Below are 21,030 nucleotides of genomic sequence, written 5' to 3' on the forward strand. Positions count from 1 at the left end.
ATATTATTATGCTTGTTTTTTTGGGGGAAATTACCACAACACCATTATCCCGTGGTTTTTAAGATCAAAGATACAACTATGTTGGTGTCTCTTGTCAATTTTACATTGAATTTTTTAAAATGTTACTGCCTACTCCCAAACTGTAAACTGAAGTAAAACACATAGCCAATTATTCTACAATTTTTTTATTGTGCATTAAAAAAAGAAAACAAATAAAATTAGACATGCTATCTGCCAATAGAACCAGAAGCGGTGGGTCTTGTAAACTAGCGTTTTGTAATGGAGAATTAACATTCGTGATGTGGCAAATTATGAAATAATTGCAAAAAAAGTGCATTCTATGCATCCAAAAATATAGAAAATATATCAAATCAGATCATTATTATTCAGCCAAAAAAATTATGTCAAAGCAATAACTCCAAGGCCAATAATAAATAACACGCTATCTCCTCCGATTCCACAACATGGCTGGTTGACGAACAGCCGTTCAGAAACTAACTGAAAAGCGTGAAATAAAGAGCGCAAACTGGAAAGTGCTAAATGAAAAGTTCGAAAAGAAAAGCGCAAATCATCACTTACCAAACTTCTACTAGCATGAAATTAGCAGAAGGAGCCCAAAGGGTGGCGCTAAAGAGCTGAAAAACATGTAGTACGTCATTACACTCATGATTGTTGGCCAACAATTGTGTGCCATGTGTATGCAAGTTTGGGCCAAAGCCCTTCGGACAAAAGTCCACGGTTTTGTTGGTCAACAATCCTATCGTGTGTATGAGGCTTAAGAATCATTTGTTCGAGAAAAAATTTCTATCTTGCTTCTTCAAATTTTCTTATCATTGCGATCGAAAACAATTGCTGATTTGATCCCACTAATGAGAAGAAAATTGAACAAATGTTGTTAAAATTAAAATTTTCAAACAAAATTCTACTAATGTAAGGCCCCTTTCACACATTGATGTCCATTTTTAAGGACTCCGCTTGCTCAGCAGGGATCGATCCGTTGATTCCCGCTGAGCCGGTGGATGACAGGTCCATCTCCGCTCACTGTGCAGGGATAGACCCGTCAGAGCCCCACTCTCCTCTATGGGGGATTGGATGAAAACGGACCGCCTGTCCATTTTCATCCGATCCGCCAGACAGAGGGAAAATAGGGTTTCCATGCATCTGCATTTAGCAGATTGGAGAGGATCGGATGTCAGCGAACATGTCCCCGCTGACATCCGTTGCTCCATAGAGGTACATGCAGTATCCGTTCAGGTCTGCCTGAAAAACTGACAAGCAGGCCTGAACGGTCCACGTGTGTGAAAGAGCCCTAGGGTCCAACTTTATTTAGCCATTAAAAGCCTTTTTACCCCAGAGGAACAATAGTTAGGTTTCAACGGACTATTACTAAAATCAATTCCCCAGTGACACTGGGAAAAATGCCCCTTGCTTTGGTGGTCAGTGAGAAGAATGCCTTACAGTGGTGGTAACAGCACATGGTCGAAATTTCAGCCAGCAAAAGACCGATGAGAGCTTTTCGTCAGGAAAATGCAACCGTGTGTATGCTCCATCTGAATTTTTCTGGCCGAGTTTCCACCAGCAAAAGATTGAGAGCAGGTTCTCAATTTTCCAGATGGAAATTCCGATTGTGTGTATGCAATTCCGATGCGCAAAAACTCACGAAGGCTCATATTCAACTATGAGACCGAAGCTATTGGCTACCAGCTATTGAACTTCCTTTTTCTAGTCCCGTCTTACTTGTTGTACGTCACCGCGTTCTTGACGGTCGGAATTTGGTGTGACCGTGTGCATGCAAGACAGCTTGAGTGAAATCCCGTCGGAATTCCGTCAGGAAAACCATCAGAGCTTTTTCTGACCAAAATTCCGATCGTGTGTACGCGGCATAACAGACAGCTAAAAAGATCATTGGTGCAATGCTGGTAACTCTGCCAATTGTCATTGGTCAAGGAACCATGACTCAAGGAAGCCCTAACAACTCCACGGTACCCTGGTTGAGGATGGATGGCCTCACTTCTAATATGAAGCTGCTGTAGCTATATTTAAAGTGAAACTTTGGTCAGAAAATTAAGTCCTGCTAGATAACTTCAGACTGGCCCTTTTGCAGGTATAGTTTGAGAGCTGGATCTAAAATTTTCCGACCACAAAATCCGATCGAACTTTTTCCAATCATGTGTAGAGAATTAGGACGCACAAAGTGCCACACATGCTCAGAAAACATTTGGAGATGAAAGCTATTGGCTACTGGCCTCTGCGTAGTCCCATCGTACATTTTGTACGTCACCTCGTTCCAAACTTTAATATTTTATGACTACTTTGTGCGACCGTGTGTATGCAACACAAGTTTTGGTCAAAATCCGTCAGAAAAATTCCAACGGATTTTGTGGAAGGAATGTCCTACCGTGTGTATGGGGCATAAGAGTTATTATGGAAAAAAGGTAACGCCACTGATGCTTTATAAGGCTTGTTTCCACAACAACCCAAAATGTTCAAAATCCAATTGTCATTGGGACAGAATGTGAGGTGAAATCTTCTGAACAGGGGCACAGACAGCAAAACAAATGTTACAGGGGTGCTAATCCTTCCCTATGCTATCCAATAAGATTAAAAATATTTTTTTTGGCCGGAGCTACACTTAAAAAATTTACCTGTTCCGACTTTATTATTTTTATAAATCTAGATGCCATCTTGCTTGTGGGTATTTGAAGCCCACAAGCAATCACTTCCTCCTTCCCTCGCTTGGGAGGAACCAGCATTCCTTGCTGAGTCCCGTGCACGCTCAGTGGCTACAGCTACGAGCAGCTTATTCTAATAGGCGCACTGACTCCTGGGATGAATTATACGAGATCCCAGGAGACAGTGCAGAGATCAGCGGAAATGAGGCTGATCCCCGCAGAAACCCCGCCCATAGCTGCAGGGAGAAAATAAGAAACACAGCAGAGAACGAAACGAAGGAGGTAAAAAAATAAAAAACAAGGGGCATTGAGCACTAGTTAGAGCTTCGTAAAAAGAAAGGCAGGAAGATAAAAAAAATGTGTGCAGAACCGCTTTAAGAAGAAACCTACAGACCCGATCTTGTTTGCAACCCAGGGACCGCCTGTATAATGTTTAAAACAGTAAAAAATAAATGTAATTAACAAAAAAAAAATATATATGTCTGTAGACATTAAGGTGACGCTTTACACCTAAGCAGTCTCTACTTAACCCCCCTAGCGGTAATCCCGAGTCTGGCTCGGGTTGGGATTTTAATTACAGGAGCGGTAACCCCGAGCCAGACTCGGGATCGCATCGCTCGATGCAGGGGAGGACACAGGGAGAGTTACTTACCTTGTCCCCTGGATCCAGCAATGTCCGCCGCGCTGTGCGATCGAGCCGTCCTCCGCTCGATTCACACAGTGCCGAATGCCGCCGAGCTCCGTTCCCTGCGACGTTACGGCGCACGGGAGCGGAGAACGGCGGCAAATTCAAAAAAGTTAAAGTACACAAAACACACACAGCACTGTAATCTTACAGATTACAGTACTGTATTACAAAATTACACACCCCCTTTGTCCCTAGTGGACTGTGAAGTGCCCTGCATGCACTTTTATATTATAAATACTGTTTTTTCTGCCTGGAATTTGGAGATTGTCCATAGCAACCAAAACTTGTCCCTTTTTCAGTGTTTTAGGATTTGATTACATTATTGAATATTTTTTATTATTCTTTATTATATTATAAACTTTATCATACCCGGGATGTCCACTAGACTCTGGTTTGAACAGATTTAAGAGAGTTATTCCTAAGAATTACATGACTACAAAATAAAACGCCAGATTTCCATGCAAAATAATTGTACCGCTTTCAGCACCTTATTCCAGACTGAATCATACCGCCAGGGAGGTTAAAGTGTTTGATCTTGGAAGAATTCTAAATGATTGGATTTACTTTCTGTAATATTTAACCAGACACAATGGGACATCTGGCAGTCCAGCATACACAGTGGGGCACAAGACCTTGTAGGACTGAACCTCCACATTGTGTAAGTTTCACCATCACATCATGTCTCTGCTTTAGGAACATGCAATATACGGTTCCCCAACATGCACCTCACACAATATTTATGAATTGGTGAGCTATTTTCTTTTTTTATGTGACCAATATAATGAGCAGAAACCAGTGATGCTCCTGAATCGTGAAGAACAGAGCACCTCACTCCGCTATTGAATACAACTAATTACTTGTGCACAGCACAAAATTGCTGCATTTTATGTGAAATCAGAACACCGAAAGAAATTGCAATCCGATAAGCTATTATGTAATAGGCTTAAGCTTCTGAGAATATATTAATGCATTTGGATCCCATACAAACATAGACAACACTGTCAAAGAACGCACATATGTCATGTTCAATTATTTAATTTGCTCCGCTTTATTTGCCAGTTTCATGTAAGAGCGCTGCCAAAGTAAACTTTACACACATGATGTTGTTTCTGTTTGAATAAATCTGTTCCAGGGTTGACCTGTTATTGAGGATTTTACATATTTTTTTTTCATAAATTAAGGATTTATTTACATAATGCAGTCCCAATTTAGCAGGTGGTATTTAGAGCAATGTAATGGGGATATGTAATAAAAACCAAAACACAGCTAAATCAGAATTTGGACACATGAACTGCAAATAAAGTGACTTTATAATAACGGTAATGTGCATTATAACGTGCATTATAACGTGCATTACAGTGTGTGTTACCGCAATACACAGCAATGTACTGTATATGGGAGTCGTTTGCAGTTGCACCTCATCACACATACACACTGGGGGTTATTTACTAAAGGCAAATCCACTCTGCACTACAAGTGCAAAGTGCACTTGAAATTGCACTGAAAGTGCACTTGGAAGTGCAGTTTCTGTAAATCTAAGGGGTAGATCTGAAATGAGGTGAAGCACTGCTGATTTTATCATCCAATCATGTGCAAGCGAAAATGCTGTTTTTTATTTTCCTCGCATGCCCCCCCTTGTATCTACAGTGACTGCACTTCCAAGTGCACTTCCAAGTGCACTTTCAGTGCCGTTTCAAGTGCACTTTACACTTGTAGTTTTCACTTGTAGTGCAAAGTAGATTTGCCTTTTCGTAAATAACCCCCAGTGCGTTATAGTATACCACAGAGCATATATGTAAATTATCTTACATTATGGTGTGCTGCATAGTAAAAATTAGTTCAGGAACTTTTTATTTCCCATTGAGACTCCAATGCATGAAAATAGGGGAGCTCTACAGCACCCACTTGCTGTTAACCAGCCTTAACTGTCCAGGTGTACAGACTACTAGTCTTTTCCAGTGAATTATAAGGTGTTGAATGAATACCAACAATGTCCAGCCAAATGGTACCTTGCCATATAAAACCTCAGTCCACCTAAAACTGATATTTTGCTATTGGTATAATCATCTAGCCTAGGTTGCACGTTGAATTCTTATCTCTATCTCCAGCATAGTGACCTCATCTCCAGTGTACCTACTCCTTTACTATCTACCTGGTCTATGTAAATCTGCAGAGGTAGTGGGGTTTATTTACTAAAGGCAAATCTACTTTGCACTACAAGTGCACTTGGAAGTGCAGTCACTGTAGATCCGAGGAGGACATGCAAGGAAAATAAAAACAGCACTTTTGCTTGTACATGATTGGATGATAAAATCCGCAGAGCTTCCCCTCATTTCAGATCTTCCCCTCAGATCTAAAGCGACTGCACTTCCAAGTGCACTTGTAGTGCAAAGGGGATTTGCCTTTAGTAAATCAACCCCATTGTGAACTATTTTAGCAGTTCAATGATAAATATAATAAAAGCAACACAGTATGAGTATTGTCCATGATTTTTTTTATTTACACCAGCAGTTACATTTTCAGGACAAGCTTTATGGGGTCAGCTCCCTTCTTCTAGGGGTCCAGCAGTACCTTGAATCTTAGAAGAAGAGAACTGACCCCAGAAAGTTTGTCCTGAAAATGTAACTGTTAGTACAATTTAAAATGTATCATGGACAATACTCAACTGTGTTGTAAAAAGTGCACAAATACAGCTACAGTTACAGCTCAAGTCTAGGTTTGATCTTTAATTTGGTCCAGCTTGGACCAATGTAAGTGTGCATATTTCATACCTGAGGTCTGACACCAGGGGCAAAGCTTGTACAAAAGGGCATCATAATAACACAGTAAAATGTCTAACACTCAAAGCACATCTCCAGGCAAATGAAAAAAGATATCAGTGTCAGTGGGGCTGTGCCTGCACTGCAAGGGTTAAATGGTCATTTATGTGTAGGAGAATAATAAAAGGAAATATAAGCAGGCCATAGATGATAACATTTTCTTTCCTTCCACAGCAGAACGAAATAAATTATCTCCCTTCCCCCACAGTCAGTGTTGATGAAGGAATGCCTCCCATGGAGATATTTTGGGGAGCCTTCCCTACCAGCAGAACACAATGATCACTGCGATCTGCTAAAGTCACTGGCAGTGACCGCATACAGAAAATCCAACAGGCTGGTTGTACTGTAGCAGATCGACGAATCTACATTAATACAACCAGACTGCCCACAGATGGAGCGAATCTCAGCCAGTCCTTGCTGAAACAACTAAGATTCGATCCATGTATGGCTGGCTTTACATACCTGATCCTCTGCTCCTGCCTGCAGCTAGATTGGTCCCTACAACTTCTGCACCCCCACACTCTAGCGGTCTAGGGTCCTGTTTTCAAGAAAACCAGAGCTGGATCCATAGTACTGCACTGGACATGAGGATGCAGACAGACAGTCCACCAGTAGATTGTGGGGAGCGCCACCTACCGAGAGAGCGGAGTATCGGGTAAGTAAAGATTTTTATCCTCTTCCCTCGACAAAATGAGTAATTACCCTTGTGGTGCAGGAGCAGCCTCTCTGCCATGGATAATCTTTTATTTTCCCAGAGTTGGGTTTTAAAGAACTGTAAGTACCGGTCTCAGTATCTGAACCCTGTAGTTTCATGCATACAAGTGCACTTTCAGTGCATAGTGGAGTTGCCTTTCATAAATACCCCCTCTGTGTCTATTAAGACTTTCCTGTCAGTCACACTGTGAACATACTTACTTGAAGGGAGAGCAGAGGGATAACTTCATCAGTATTCTGTTGCTCCTTCCCTCATTGCTTAGATGTGAATCCTGACTGGATAACAGTTGCCAAACCTATGTGTATCATAAACTGTTCTCATTTTTTGTTTTCACCTATTTTCATCTCAGGAGCTGATCTCCTTTGGTCATTTTCAGCCACTTCCTGTCTACATGCACTTACTCCACTGTCCAGCTCCACATAAGTCTCCAGTCTTCCTGATAGTGGCAACAATGTGCTATGCCCACGCAGCTTTAAGTCTCTATCAGAGGTCTACTTGACAGGGTGACAAGAGCACAATTTGGAGACAGGTAAAGTCTGACAAAGACCTTGATGGCAGAATCACTAGGCATCACTAGGTATAGTTTTGATTATTTTAATAAAAGCTAGATATTTCAAGATTGAAATTACATTAACATTTAAGTATGTATGAGATTTTAGTGATTGTATTTAGATCCACGGTTGCCCAACCTGGAGGCCACATGTAAGGAAGAAAGGGGAGTGCCATCAAAGTGCCCATGTTGGCCTGAGGAAGGCGCATGCACATGCATAGCCAGATCACGTCACTCTTCCCCTGGGTGGATGTCACTTCCGCTTCTGCCCTGTGCACTCCAAGCTGGTCACGGTGGTTCCAGGCTCCATGCTGGGTGACTCCATCTCTGATCCACAGGTAGTGACCGTGACTTATCCATTGAGCGGGACCTACAGTGGTGTGAAAAAGTGTTTGCCCCCTTCCTCATTTTCTGTTCCTTTGCATGTTTGTCACACTTAAGTGTTTCGGAACATCAAACCAATTTAAACAATAGTCAAGGACAACACAAGTAAACACAAAATGCAATTTGTAAATGAAGGTGTTTATTATTAAAGGTGAAAAAAAATCCAAACCATCATGGCCCTGTGTGAAAAAGTGATTGCCCCCTAAACCTAATAACTGGTTGGGCCACCCTTAGCAGCAACAACTGCAACCAAGCGTTTGCGATAACGTGCAATGAGGCTTTTACAGCGTCCTGGAGGAATTTTGGCCCACTCATCTTTGCAGAATTGTCCTAATTCAGTTACATTAGAGGGTTTTTGAGCATGAACGGCCTTTTTAAGGTCATACCACAACATCTCAATAGGATTCAGGTCAAGACTTTGGCTAGGCCACTCCAAAGTCTTCATTTTGTTTTTCTTCAGCCATTCGGTGGGGGACTTGCTGGTGTGTTTAGGATCATTGTCCTGCTGCAGAACCCAAGTTCGTTTCAGCTTGAGTACACGAACAGATGGTCGGACATTCTCCTTCAGGATCTCTTGGTAGACAGCAGAATTCATAGTTCCTTTTATCACGGCAAGTCTTCCAGGTCCTGAAGCAGCAAAACAGCCCCAGACCATCACACTACCACCACCATATTTTACTGTTGGTATAATGTTCTTTTTATGAAATGCAGTGTTCCTTCTACGCCAGATATACTTGGACACACACCTTCCAAAGAGTTCCACTTTTGTCTCATCGGTCCACAGAATGTTGTCCCAAAAGTCTTGGGGATCATCAAGATGTGTTGTGGAGAAATTGAGACGAGCTTTGATGTTCTTTTTGCTCAGCAGTGGTTTTCTCCTTGGAACTCTGCCATGCAGGCCATTTTTGCCAAGTCTTTTCCTGATGGTGGAGGCATAAACGCTGACCTTAACTGAGGCAAGTGAGGCCTGCAGTTCCTTGGACGTTGTTGTGGGGTCTTTTGTGACCTCTTGGATGAGTCGTCGCTGCGCTCTTGGGGTAATTTTGGGCGGTCGGCCACTCCTGGGAAGGTTCACCACTGTTCCATGTCTTCGCCATTTGTGGATAATGGCTGTCACTGTGGTTCGCTGGATTCCCAAAGCTTTGGAAATGGCTTTATAACCCTTTCCAGACTGATAGATCTCAATTACTTTCTTTCTCAATTGTTCCTGAATTTCTTTGGGTCTCGGCATGATGTGTAGCTTTTAAGGATCTTCTGGTGGACCTTACTGAGTCAAGCAGCTCCTATTTAAGTGATGCCTTGATTGTGAACAGGTGTGGCAATAATCAGGCCTGGGTGTGGCTAGAGAAATTGAACTCAGGTGTGGACAACCACAGTTATAGTATGTTTTAACAAGGGGGGCAATCACTTTTTCACACAGGTCCATGATGGTTTGGATTTTTTTTCACCTTTAATAATAAACACCTTCATTTACAAATTGCATTTTGTGTTTACTTGTGTTGTCCTTGACTATTGTTTAAATTGGTTTGATGTTCCGAAACACTTAAGTGTGACAAACATGCAAAGGAACAGGAAATGAGGAAGGGGGCAAACACTTTTTCACACCACTGTATATGGAAGGTACCATAGAGGTGTATCCACAGATAAGAGAGAGATATATTTTTATTATGTGAGTTGTTACATTGTGTGCCTAATAAATGGACTGGTTTGACTACACTTACATGGCGATCCCCTTTCTTCCTTTCATGTTTCATTTTGCAGAGATTGCTTCTTACGCCTGGCTGCAGCTGTCATATGTGTATGGTTCCCAGCATTAAGATCTATTATTGGCTTTAGAGAAATAGCCAGGAAGTGCACAGTATAGAGCATCTGTACAAAAGAGTAGTGAGCACAGAAGAGAAAAAAATTATGGGGGAACATTATAATTTTTTTGGGCAAAAGAGGTTTGGGAGATTTTATTTAATTTTTTTGCAATTCTTGTTATGGTGTGACAATACTGTGCCTTCCAGTTGTACCTCTGTGATGTCACCTTGTCAAACAGGCTTCAAAGAAGTCTGTAAGTGTTTTTTCATGGTTCATTGTTGCCACCATCAGAAAACTACCCTGAGGGGGCGTGGCTTGGCGCCGGACTCTAATGGACGCATAGTCACTGCGCTCCGGTCTTCAGAGGTTCCATACACTGCCTAACTGAGCCATCCGACCCCACAGACATGGGGAAACCAAAGGGGAATCCGTCCCCAACCCGATCCAGGTCGCCCAGGGGGTCTGATGCACAAACGACCCGCGGTATCCCGGAGCTCTTCCGGACGCAATCATGCGAGGCCCCAGCTTCATCTCGGGCCTACTCGGCCTCCGCACGCTCGTCCAGCCTCAGCCCCTCTGGCAGGCACCAGGCTCCACTACCATCACAGGGCACACAGTCGGAGCAACCCCTGAACATAGGTGATCTGCGATCAGTGGCAGAAGACATCAAAGCTACACTAGCCACAGCGATCACGGAGCTCAGGAGAGATATACAGGCCATGTCAGTGTGCATGGAAGACATTGAGGATGCTACAGCCCGCAATGAAAATGCCATCCACCAGCTGCAGACTTCTTCCCAGACACAAGGCACCCAGATCAGGGATATGCACAGATACATGGAGGACCTTGACAACCGTGGGAGACGACATAACTTGCGGGTAAGAGGCATGCCAGAAAATTACCCAGGCTGTCACTGCCGTATTCAATGATTTGCTGGGAAGGCCGCCAGAGACCCCCATCGAATTTGAACACTTACACAGAGCTCTCAGGCCCAGGGGAAGGGATGCTGACCCCCCCCAGAGATATTGTGTGCTGCCTGGTCAATTTTAGGCTTAAGGAAGATATCCTGCGCAGAGCCAGAGATCGCCGCAACCTATTATACCATGGCATGGACATAAAAATCTTTCAAGATTTATCACCCATTACCCTCCAGAGCAGAAGGGACTTGCGTCCACTCCTTGACATACTGCGCACAAACAACATCCAGTACCGCTGGAAATTTCCCTTCTGCCTCTCTGCATCAGCGCATGGGAGAACAGCGCTTTTGAGGGTACCAGAGGAATTATCCACCTTCTGTGAAACACTGAACATACCATACGTTGAACTGCCGGACTGGTATAGATCTCTCAAACCTCCCCATCTTAGGAGAACCAACTCAATGGATGCCATCCCAGTTCGTGACGAATTTCACATCAGGAGGCGCAGATCCAACTCGCCCAGGATTAATCCGCCTCCAGGATCCAGGAACAACCCGAACAACAGCCCTACGGCTTCTCCGGGTCATAGGAGACCTCGCCACGGAGGCCCAGAATAGTGAGACTCTGCTCAGCTTTAACCTCGCTCTCGAGGCTCCTATCGCTGATACTTGCCACACAGTTTTCCACGCTACCTCGCTCTTGAAATCACACCAAAGAAGCTACCTACACGCAGACCCCCCACACCAAAGAAGAAGGTCCTCGCCTTGAATGGATCCCGCCAACCAGAGAAGACACGACGGACTGACCGATCACCCCTAGGAGAAGCAACAGAAACTTACCCCTACAGCACCTTAGGGCCTACCACCACGGTGAACTCATTCACGCAAGTATAATACAATGCTCGAGGACCAACATTAGTTATTAGTGACTCGTAGCCCTCCAAACAGCCTTTTCCCTTCCTTAACCTCCTCACCCCCTCGCCCTACCGTCCCCTTGTACATGCCCTGCTTTCCTCCACACAGCACCCTTGATCGGCAGGGACTGTCCGTAAGAAACTCCTTTTTAGGGGTAAACCAACAAAAGGTCTCTCCACACTAATGTAAAAACCGCTGCCATTAGACTGGTTGTTAGACGTATACATGCTATAAATGTTTCTGTTGCAGGTTGGGTGATTCCACTCAGAACTTATAGGGAACCCTTATATCCACCCCCTCCCACATTATCCATACCCAAATCTCCTATTATTCTCATGGTGGGTCATATGTGTAGACACAGGCACCCATACATCCTATCCCGTAACCAGCCAACTGGGAGCGGGCCACAAGTGGTTTATCCACTGGATTACCAGTTCTTGGCTCCACATGATTCATATAAAAGGAAGGGGGAAAAGAAATAAATAAATAACTAAAGATAACTAAAAATAAATAAAATAATGAAAAGAAAAGCGAAAGGTCGGGGTCACGTGTCTACACATAGTCGGGATCCGAGTGGATTCACCCCGTTTTTTTTCTTTTTCTAACACTGAGGACCCGTGTAGGTAGGAAGAATTCTCCCCTGAAGATTCGAGGAAGCATTAACAGAGACACTTCTACACAGTATTCACTGTTGCCATTTACTGACTCCTGCTAGCGGTTACCACATCTTCTCTTTGTATGGGAATGCAGATAGAGCCCAACCTATCCAGTTGTTTCTATTCATTCTATCTGTATCACATGTGACCTCCTTATAAATGGTTGTTCTTGTTCCTTTATATTGTGTTACAAGGTTTTGTTTCTTTTTATGCTGACACACCAATGTTCTACTGTTAAAACTTGTTTATATAAACAGCTATTCGGTTGCACCGCTCTGATCACCGGCCGTGTCAGACTGTTCCCTCCCTCTCACCTAGGCTGGATTGCCGGTTACCTCACCCCGCAGGGGAATCTCTAATCAATCCTCCTGGAGGTTGGTCCCACACGCCGGAGATCCACTTTAGACGAGCCCACAGGCTACTGCAGGATATGCAAGGCGTCTGGCAACCCCTTACCCAATAAAAAACTGTATTTCCTATAGTCGAGACTTCTCCTGCTCAGTGATAGACATGCCCTTTACGAATACAATAAACTATCCCCCACCCTGTTAACCCGGTCCGAACCCCCACAAACAATTGTCTAATGTTCGTTGTGGCAACCTCGCACCTGCAAACTACCGAACCCCCCCTCGGTTGACCCATAGTCCCTACTCGCAATGTTATACCTCATTGGCTCTCTTACTCATCTTGGATACTCACATACCTCTGAAGGCCGGACGACTCTACATTCCATCCCACCCTTAGAGTCAGCCACCTTCCATTTCCCCACACAACGGGAACACAAGTTTCCCGTTGACCCTCGCCGGACTGAATAATTCAGTGTAAGGGAGGTCCTTAGACTCTCTCTTCCCTCCGGAACACCACCCCTCTTGTCTTCTCTTCCCCTTTCTCCTTTCCTCTCCCCCCCCCCATCCCCTCCTCCCATCCCCCCCTACCCCCTCCTCCCATCCCCCCCTACCTCCTCCCCCCCGCTCCTCCCTCAGGCACACTCCACACACCTCCCCCCCTGAACCCCCTCCCCCAACCTTTCCCCTTTATCTCCTCAGTCTCCGCCATACTTAACCGTCTCCCCACAGCCCATCTAAACCCCCACACGGTGCATCTGGCCACATATAGCTGTGCTCCAAGAAAAGACTCCAAACCTTCCTACTTAGACGGAGCCACATCCCCGAAACACTATGTCCAACTCTAACAATACCATTGCTCCCACCACTCTAAAAGTGACATCCCTAAATGCGAAAGGCCTTAATGTCCCGGAGAAACGCAGTCAAGTCCTCTCTCAGATGCAAAAATTAAGAAGCAACATAGTTTTCCTTCAGGAAACCCACTTCCGTTCAGACAAAATACCTAAACTCACAAATTATTGGTTCCCACACTCCTACCACTCCTCCAACCCGCTCGCCAAAACGAAAGGAGTATCGACTCTGATCTCCAAACACTTACAATGGGAACTCACAGACTCGCTTTCTGACAAGGATGGCAGATACCTCTTTCTGAAAGGCCGGATCCAAGGCCGACCGGTGACTTTAGCTAATATTTACAGCACGAACTCTGCACAACTTAGCTTCTTTAGACAGATCTCCCAACTCCTGACAGGCTTCTCCACGGGGATAACCATACTCGGGGGGGACTTTAATGTTGCACTACACCCACTTTTGGACACCTCATCAGGGACCACAGTCCTACCTTACAAAACCTTACGACAAACAAACTTACAACTCCAAGATCTGCTCCTTCACGATTCAGGGCGTACTCTACACCCGAATGAAAAGGACTACACATTCTTTTCAGCCCCTCACAACAAATACTCCAGAATAGATTACATCTTACTTTCCCAGACAGACCTCCCCCTCCTTTCTCATGCGACGATAGAACCGATGCTCCTTTCCGACCACCACCCAATCACAATGACATCGACCCTCCCTGATCACCAGAACATATCAAAGACATGGCGCCTAGATTCTACTCTTCTAACCTCAGAAGAAGATACCCTCAACATTAAACAAGCTATTCATGACTTCTTTCTAGATAACGATAACGGGGAAACACCCCTGTTGACACAATGGGAGGCCCACAAATGCGTCCTAAGGGGGAGATTCATTTCCCTGAAGACCGCGCATAAGAAAGCCCATCAAGCTAAAATCGCAACTCTGATCCAGAAGATCAAAAATCTAGAGCTAGCTCATAAACAAACTCAAGCCCAACAGACGTACCAGGACCTCATCCAAACTAGGGACCTCCTACTCGCAGAATTAGCCCTAAAAACAAAACGTAAATTTGTGCTACAACAGAAATTATTCTATGAATTTGGTAACAAAAGCAGTAAGTACCTAGCTAGAGCCATCCAAAATAACAGAGCTTGCACCTCCATCCACACCATTAAGGACTCCCAAGGCAGATCCATAGTCTCGACCCCTGACATAGCCTCACAATTTGTAACATACTATTCCAACATGTATCTCAACACACACCCAGATGATCCCACCGCAATACACGCGAGACGCTCCCTTACCAAGGAATTTTTGAAAGAACATTGCCCTAAGCCCATAGACAGGGAAGAGGCTCGTAAACTAGAAAATCCCATATCAGCAGACGAACTAAAAAGTGCAATTAAACAGATGAAAACAGGGAAGAGCCCTGGCCCAGACGGCTTTACAGCTGCCTACTTCAAAAGGTTTACAGAAGACATTACTGAGCCCTTCCTCAAGGCCTTTAACTCCTTATCTTCCTCCGCGAGCCCCTTTCATAGGCTATTAGAAGCCTACATCACAGTTATCCCGAAAGAAGGGAAGGACCCCACATCAGTTACTAATTACAGGCCGATTTCTTTACTAAATGTCGATATAAAACTGTTTGCCAAAATCCTCGCCAACCGTTTGCTTCCCCTTTTACCCTCTTTAATAAAAAATGATCAAGTTGGCTTTGTTCCGGGGAGGGAGGCAAGAGATAATACGATCAAAGCCATAAACCTCTACCATTGGATGACAACTAATAAACACAAAGGCTTCTTCCTGTCGTTGGATGCGGAGAAGGCGTTCGACAGACTGGCATGGGACTACATGGGAGCAGTATTGAAACACATAGGTCTGCAAAACCATATGTTCAACTCCATCATGTCCCTGTACACGTCTCCGTCTGCGAGAGTCCGCATAAATGGCCATCTGTCGGACGCCTTCTCCATAGCCAATGGAACAAGGCAAGGTTGTCCTCTCTCCCCCATTCTCTTTGTACTAACACTGGAGCCGTTCTTGAACTGCATTAGATCCAATGACAGCATTAAAGGCATTCCGATAGGAGACCACACCTATAAACTAGCAGCCTTTGCTGATGATATTTTACTTTCCCTCAGCGAGCCACATATCTCCATACCAAATTTGTTAAGTGAGTTCCAACATTTTCAGCACCTCTCTAATTTTAAGATCAATTTTACCAAATCCCATGCCCTAAATGTCACCATTCCACGGGAAACGGTCACACAGTGCGAGGAAAACTTTCCTTTCCTGTGGAAGCACGATGCCATCAAATATCTAGGGATCTACCTCACGGCGAACCTTTCTGATCTCTTTGCCAAAAACTATCTCCCCATCCTTAAGATCATATCCGACGACCTTAGAAACTGGAATAAACCACAATTCTCATGGTTTGGCCGATGAATATCCTACCACGTATCCTATACCTCTTACAGACTGTTCCCATTAAACTACCCACGTCTTTCTTCCTGTCCTATAGGAGGTTATGTACAAGTTTCTTATGGAAACTGAAACGCCCAAGAATCGCATATGATCTACTCACACGACCGAAGACAAAAGGGGGCATTGGCCTACCAGACCTTCAAAAATATTACTGGGCCTGTCAACTCAGAATTGTTGACTGGACATTACACGGGCAAAGCAAAGATTGGGTTAGGCTAGAAAACTCAATGTCAGCATTGCCATTGCGAGCGACACCCGGGTTGTCGCCACAACACGTCCCTGCCGCGATTAGAAAGCACCCCCTTATTGCTCCGACACTCCATTGTTTCAGAGAAACCTGTCAAAAGACACATGTCTCATCCGTTCCGGGTCCCCTAACTCCTATCAAACACAACCCCGCCTTCCCCCCTGGAATGTCTGCTCAATTCTTATCACACCAAGGGCTACGTTCGGACTTATTGGCACACCAATTTTTCAGGGATGGTTCTCTCCTCGATCGCCTGGCCCTAACGCCCACCCTCACACACACCCCTATCCCTATCTGGACCTACTTTAAAATCCGCCACTTTTTAAAGATGATTAATCGTGACTCTTCTATCACACGACCACTCACTCCTTTTGAAAACCTGTGCTCCCAATCCGACCCCCAACAACACCTAATTTCATACATATACACCATGCTTTTCACGGAGATCTCCCCTAAAGAAAGGAGAGCCTTCACGAACTGGGAAAGAGAGATGGGATCAGAATTCTCCGCTGACCAATGGGAACGCATCTTTACGGTTGCCCACAAAGGATCTCTGAATGTATCCATTCAGGAGAATAACTACAAAGCCCTAGTACGCTGGTACAGAACCCCGGCTATCTTACACAAGCTCAACCCTGCATACCACAACAAATGTTGGAGATGTACTGAAGAACCGGGCTCGCTATTCCACATTTTATGTTCCTGCCCGTCAATCCAACCATTTTGGACGCAAGTACGAGAATTCACTGAAATAATCTCCACCTACACTCTCGACCACACCCCAGCCCAATGTCTCTTTCACCACTCAGCCCTCTCAGCCCCATACTATCGCAAGACGTTAATCTTACCCCTGCTCAATTCGGCAAAATTGTGCATCCCAAGACACTGGGGCTCCCCTCAAGTACCAACCATCCCAGAATGGTTTAGGCAAATTAACAAAATAGCTGAAATGGAGGAACTTATCCACATCCCCCGGGACTCCCCAGCCAAATTCTCAAAAACATGGGCATGTTGGACGCACTTCCGTACAACCGATAGGTATCTCACGCTGATGACCCCTTCCTGACTTCTACACTCATGCTGATCTTAAGCGATTGACACCACTTTGTCTTCCCAAACGTTCCCCCCCCCCCCTCTTTCTTTTTTCTTCCCCCACCTCTAAGGACATGGATCTCCCAACCCCGACCAGGGGAAGTGATTGGGAGACCACATGTTATTGATATAGCTGCGTTTCTCCCGGGCATTCAACGCCGCCCGCACCTAATCCGACCCACCCTAACGCATTCCCACACCACACCCACATGACTCTCAGCGGAGACTGAGGAGATAAACATCTACCCCCGACCCAACTCATACTCCCCCCCTCAATCCCCCCCTTTTTTCCACCCCCCGTGTACCCCCCCTTTTATTTATTTATTTTTATTTCTCTTCTTCTTCTCTTTTTCAGTGCCTATTAAGGACCCGCCTGCATACCGGTTATTGCTGGAGCCCCCGCAAAAGAGGGCACAGTCAGTAACATCTGACCCCGTAATTACTGATTTCCCATGCAAACACACCACAACATATACCTATCACCTGGGACTCCCTTTTCAACAGCAGTTCCAAGAGCCAGATCAGGAGAATACTTAACAACTTTGAGCTTCATAAACAGACACTTTAAAGTTCAGGTTTTATTCTCTTCTCTGCCTGATAGAGCAACGAGACACCATGTGTGCACTGTTCCATTTACACTTGCGACGTTTTGTCATTACCTAATCCTTGATACACTGGTTTGGTCGCTGATATGTACTGACTGTTCCATGATTTTTGAATGTTTGTATGATGGAAAAGAATATTTGTAATTTTGCACTATTATATTTTCAATAAAATTTGTTTGGAAAAAAAAAAAAAAAAAGAAAATGAGAAAACTACCCTGAGAAAAGCCATGCAGCCATCACTGGAGCACATGAACGTAAAGAAGTGGCTGCAAAGAGGCTGGAAGGGATCAGAAGCACTGAGATGACAAAAACACAAAAACAGGTAATTTATATAAAACAAAATGGCAGCTGTTTATACACGGTGCTTTAGCAAACTAAATGTAATTTTATTATGGTTTACATCATCTTTAAAGGCTTGCTCACAAAGGCTTTAGCTTGTAGAAGAGTAGTATGTGCAGTTAAATAAATGTAACACAGCACCATATTCAAAAGAAAAGGTTTTATACTCTCCATACCCGGTGCAAGTTTTATCAGTCTTTGCTCTGTTCAAGAACTACGGCCACAATCTTCACATTCAACACTCCTGGGAGTTTGGGATGCCTGTGTCCCCTAATGCATGCTGTGGTACCGTCTTCTGACCCCCTATGTGACTACTGTATCCTGACTACTGTGTCCTTCACACGGGCTTTCCGATCAGGTCCGCTTGTCAGTTTTTCAGGCGTACCTGATCGGACACTCCATTCTCTCTTATGGTGCGGCGGATGTAAGCGGTGACATGTCTGCTGACACACGCTGCTATCCAATCTGATCCTGTCCATGAAATCCAGATGGATGGTGACCCTATTTTCCATCCGTCTGGCGGATCGGATGAAAACGGACAAGTGGTCTATTTTCATCTGATCTCCCTATAGAGGACAGCGGGACTCTGACAGGTCCGTCTCTGCACAGTGAGCGGAGACAGACCTGTCATCCGCCCGCTCAGCGGGGATCAGCAGAAGCGCATTGCACATGTGTTGGAAGGAATCAAGGCCTGCAGTGGGGGACCAGCCATTCAACACACACAGAAGTGAATCAGATGTAAAAAGGCTCTGCATCTGCTCTGCAAAATAATGAAGACCAGAGGAACTGGCTGCAGTGCAATCCTCTACTTTGCAGGTATTTAGTTTATATTTTTAGGAGGGCGTAAAAACAAAAACACAAAAAATGTATCATGTTGCATTTTTTCACCAAGTGACAGTGTTTCTCCAAGCACAGATATTACAAATTTTGCTTCTGTGTTGTCCCCCCCTCTGATACACAGACCACATACAGGGACAGAACACAGTAACAGGAGGAACCCGAATAAGGACTTTTGTGGCAGTACCACCAGCTTTCTTTTTACTCTGAACCACTCCAGAGAAATAGTCTGTCCATTTCATTGGAGTAGAATTAAAAAGACCAAGACGCAGTGGTGTTTTCCCAGTCAGGAACAAGATATACCAGCTAAAAGGAGTGATTAGACCCAGTGGGGTGGCTTCCTAAGGTGAGCGGGCAATTCACCTGGTGGTGGAGGTGGTGGTATTTATCATTGAAGTTCACCGTGAGGAGGCACTTAACAAAGCATAACGTTTAAAGGAGGATTCCAATTTATTATTATATTATTATTATGTGGGACAATTACATCTAATTATTCATTACTTATCACTTTTTATTTGTTCACGCATTATTTATGTTATATATGATATATCTATTGTCATATTATTCGTTTTACACTGGTGGAATGAGCACACCATTCCCCTAAATTGTTAAACTTTAAATAATCCCGCCTCCAGCACTCAAATCACCGACTCACCAATATGGTGGGGTACCTCAACAACTGGACATGTATATCCTGAAAACAACAGAGAGTCATGGAGTGAACACCCAACAAGTAGTTATAAAAGAGAACCAGCCGCAGTATCATTGATTAGAAAAAACATTATTGAAATACAATACATACATCCTCCAAACACCAATATTAAAATCAAAGTGGAAAACGTTGTCACTCTATATAAAACACACAACAGGGCCCAGACTCATACACATGCATACCAGCAATGGCTCACTCAGCAAATTTGGAGCAAAGGGTGAGACAGGGCTATTCCACACAGGCAGGATGAACTTGAACTGCTGATGGCCATTCACCATGCAATGCAGCAGGGCCAGTATTTGATAAATTAGTGAGCAGGACGATCGTTCATTCCCATGTTCACCAAGAGGAGTGCTATGCTAGTTCATGATCACACCAGTCCAGTCTTCAATTGTGTGGGAATTAGGCAAGCGCTTATTCACCTCTTGGCTATATACCCACGTGCAGGGGGATCCATAGGACCATTTTGATCCTTACTCAGTGTCTGAGATGCCATTTAAATCGGGTTTGGACATGAAGGGATTGATCCACCTGCCTGTATGATCTAGCCTTGTCTAATCCTTTGCTTCAAATTTTCTGAGTGAGCCATTGCTGGTATGCAACCAGTTTTTTTATAACAATGATACCGCAACTGGTTCTCTTTTACAACTATTTGTTGGGTGTTCGCTTCTCAACTCTCTGTTGTTTTCAGGATACACTGATGAGGCTGCACTAATATGTGCTAGGCGGTCCTGATGGGCCCTGATAGGCAGCACTAATAGGCATCACTGATGGGCACTGACAGGCATCACTGATGGGCACAGATTGGCAGCACTGGTGGGCACTGTTGAGGCTGCACTGATCATTAGGAGATTGATGATCAGTGCCCTGATTATCAACGTAGATGTTGAGGATTTTCTGGTTATCAGCTCTTCTCTCACGTGCTGCCAGAGTGAGGAGAAGACTGCCGATAACCGGAAAATCCTGTTTACATTGCAATCAGCTGTGATTGGCTCTTTACCCCGATCTGTGATCAACTGTGTCCAAAGCACACAATGATCACAGATCCGTGCTTATGTATGCCGCAGGGGGCACATGGGAAGCGTGATCACAGGATGACGTCCATAGACAACCTCCCAGAAATGTGAGCCTACGCTGTAGCCTACTTTCTGCTATAGCGTGGGGGCAGGAGGTGGTTAACAAAGTTGTTGGAACTAAAAGTTTGTATACAAGCTCAAGTCTGTGTGGATAAGGCCTAAGCCCCTGTACACACGGTCGGAGATTTCGACAACCAAATCCGTCGGATCTTGTCCGTCGGATTTTGCCCGTTGGATCTTGTCCGAAACTGTTGCATACACACGGTCGGACTAAGTTGTCAAAAAATCAGATCATTCAGAACGTGATGACGT

The 21,030-nt window shown here is 44.5% G+C and overlaps 1 protein-coding gene across 3 annotated transcripts in view; it reads right to left on the reverse strand.

Moving 5' to 3' along the window:
* The window catches only part of ARNT2 (aryl hydrocarbon receptor nuclear translocator 2), a 178,637-nt gene that overhangs the window by 146,911 nt on the left and 10,696 nt on the right, over positions 1-21,030 (reverse strand). Inside the window, exon 1 of one of the 3 annotated variants that reach the window (XM_077472076.1) lies at positions 19,586-19,619. The exons of the other annotated variants lie outside the window; for them this stretch is intronic. The gene's annotated coding sequence lies outside the window, so the exon portion shown is untranslated. Of the gene's footprint in view, positions 1-19,585; positions 19,620-21,030 lie in introns of those variants that run through there. 3 annotated transcript variants of the gene reach the window in all.

The sequence above is a fragment of the Lithobates pipiens genome, unplaced genomic scaffold, assembly GCF_037356315.1.
Source record: "Lithobates pipiens isolate NorthernLeopardFrog02 unplaced genomic scaffold, aLitPip1_a1.2 Scaffold_8, whole genome shotgun sequence".
NCBI lineage: Eukaryota > Metazoa > Chordata > Amphibia > Anura > Ranidae > Lithobates > Lithobates pipiens.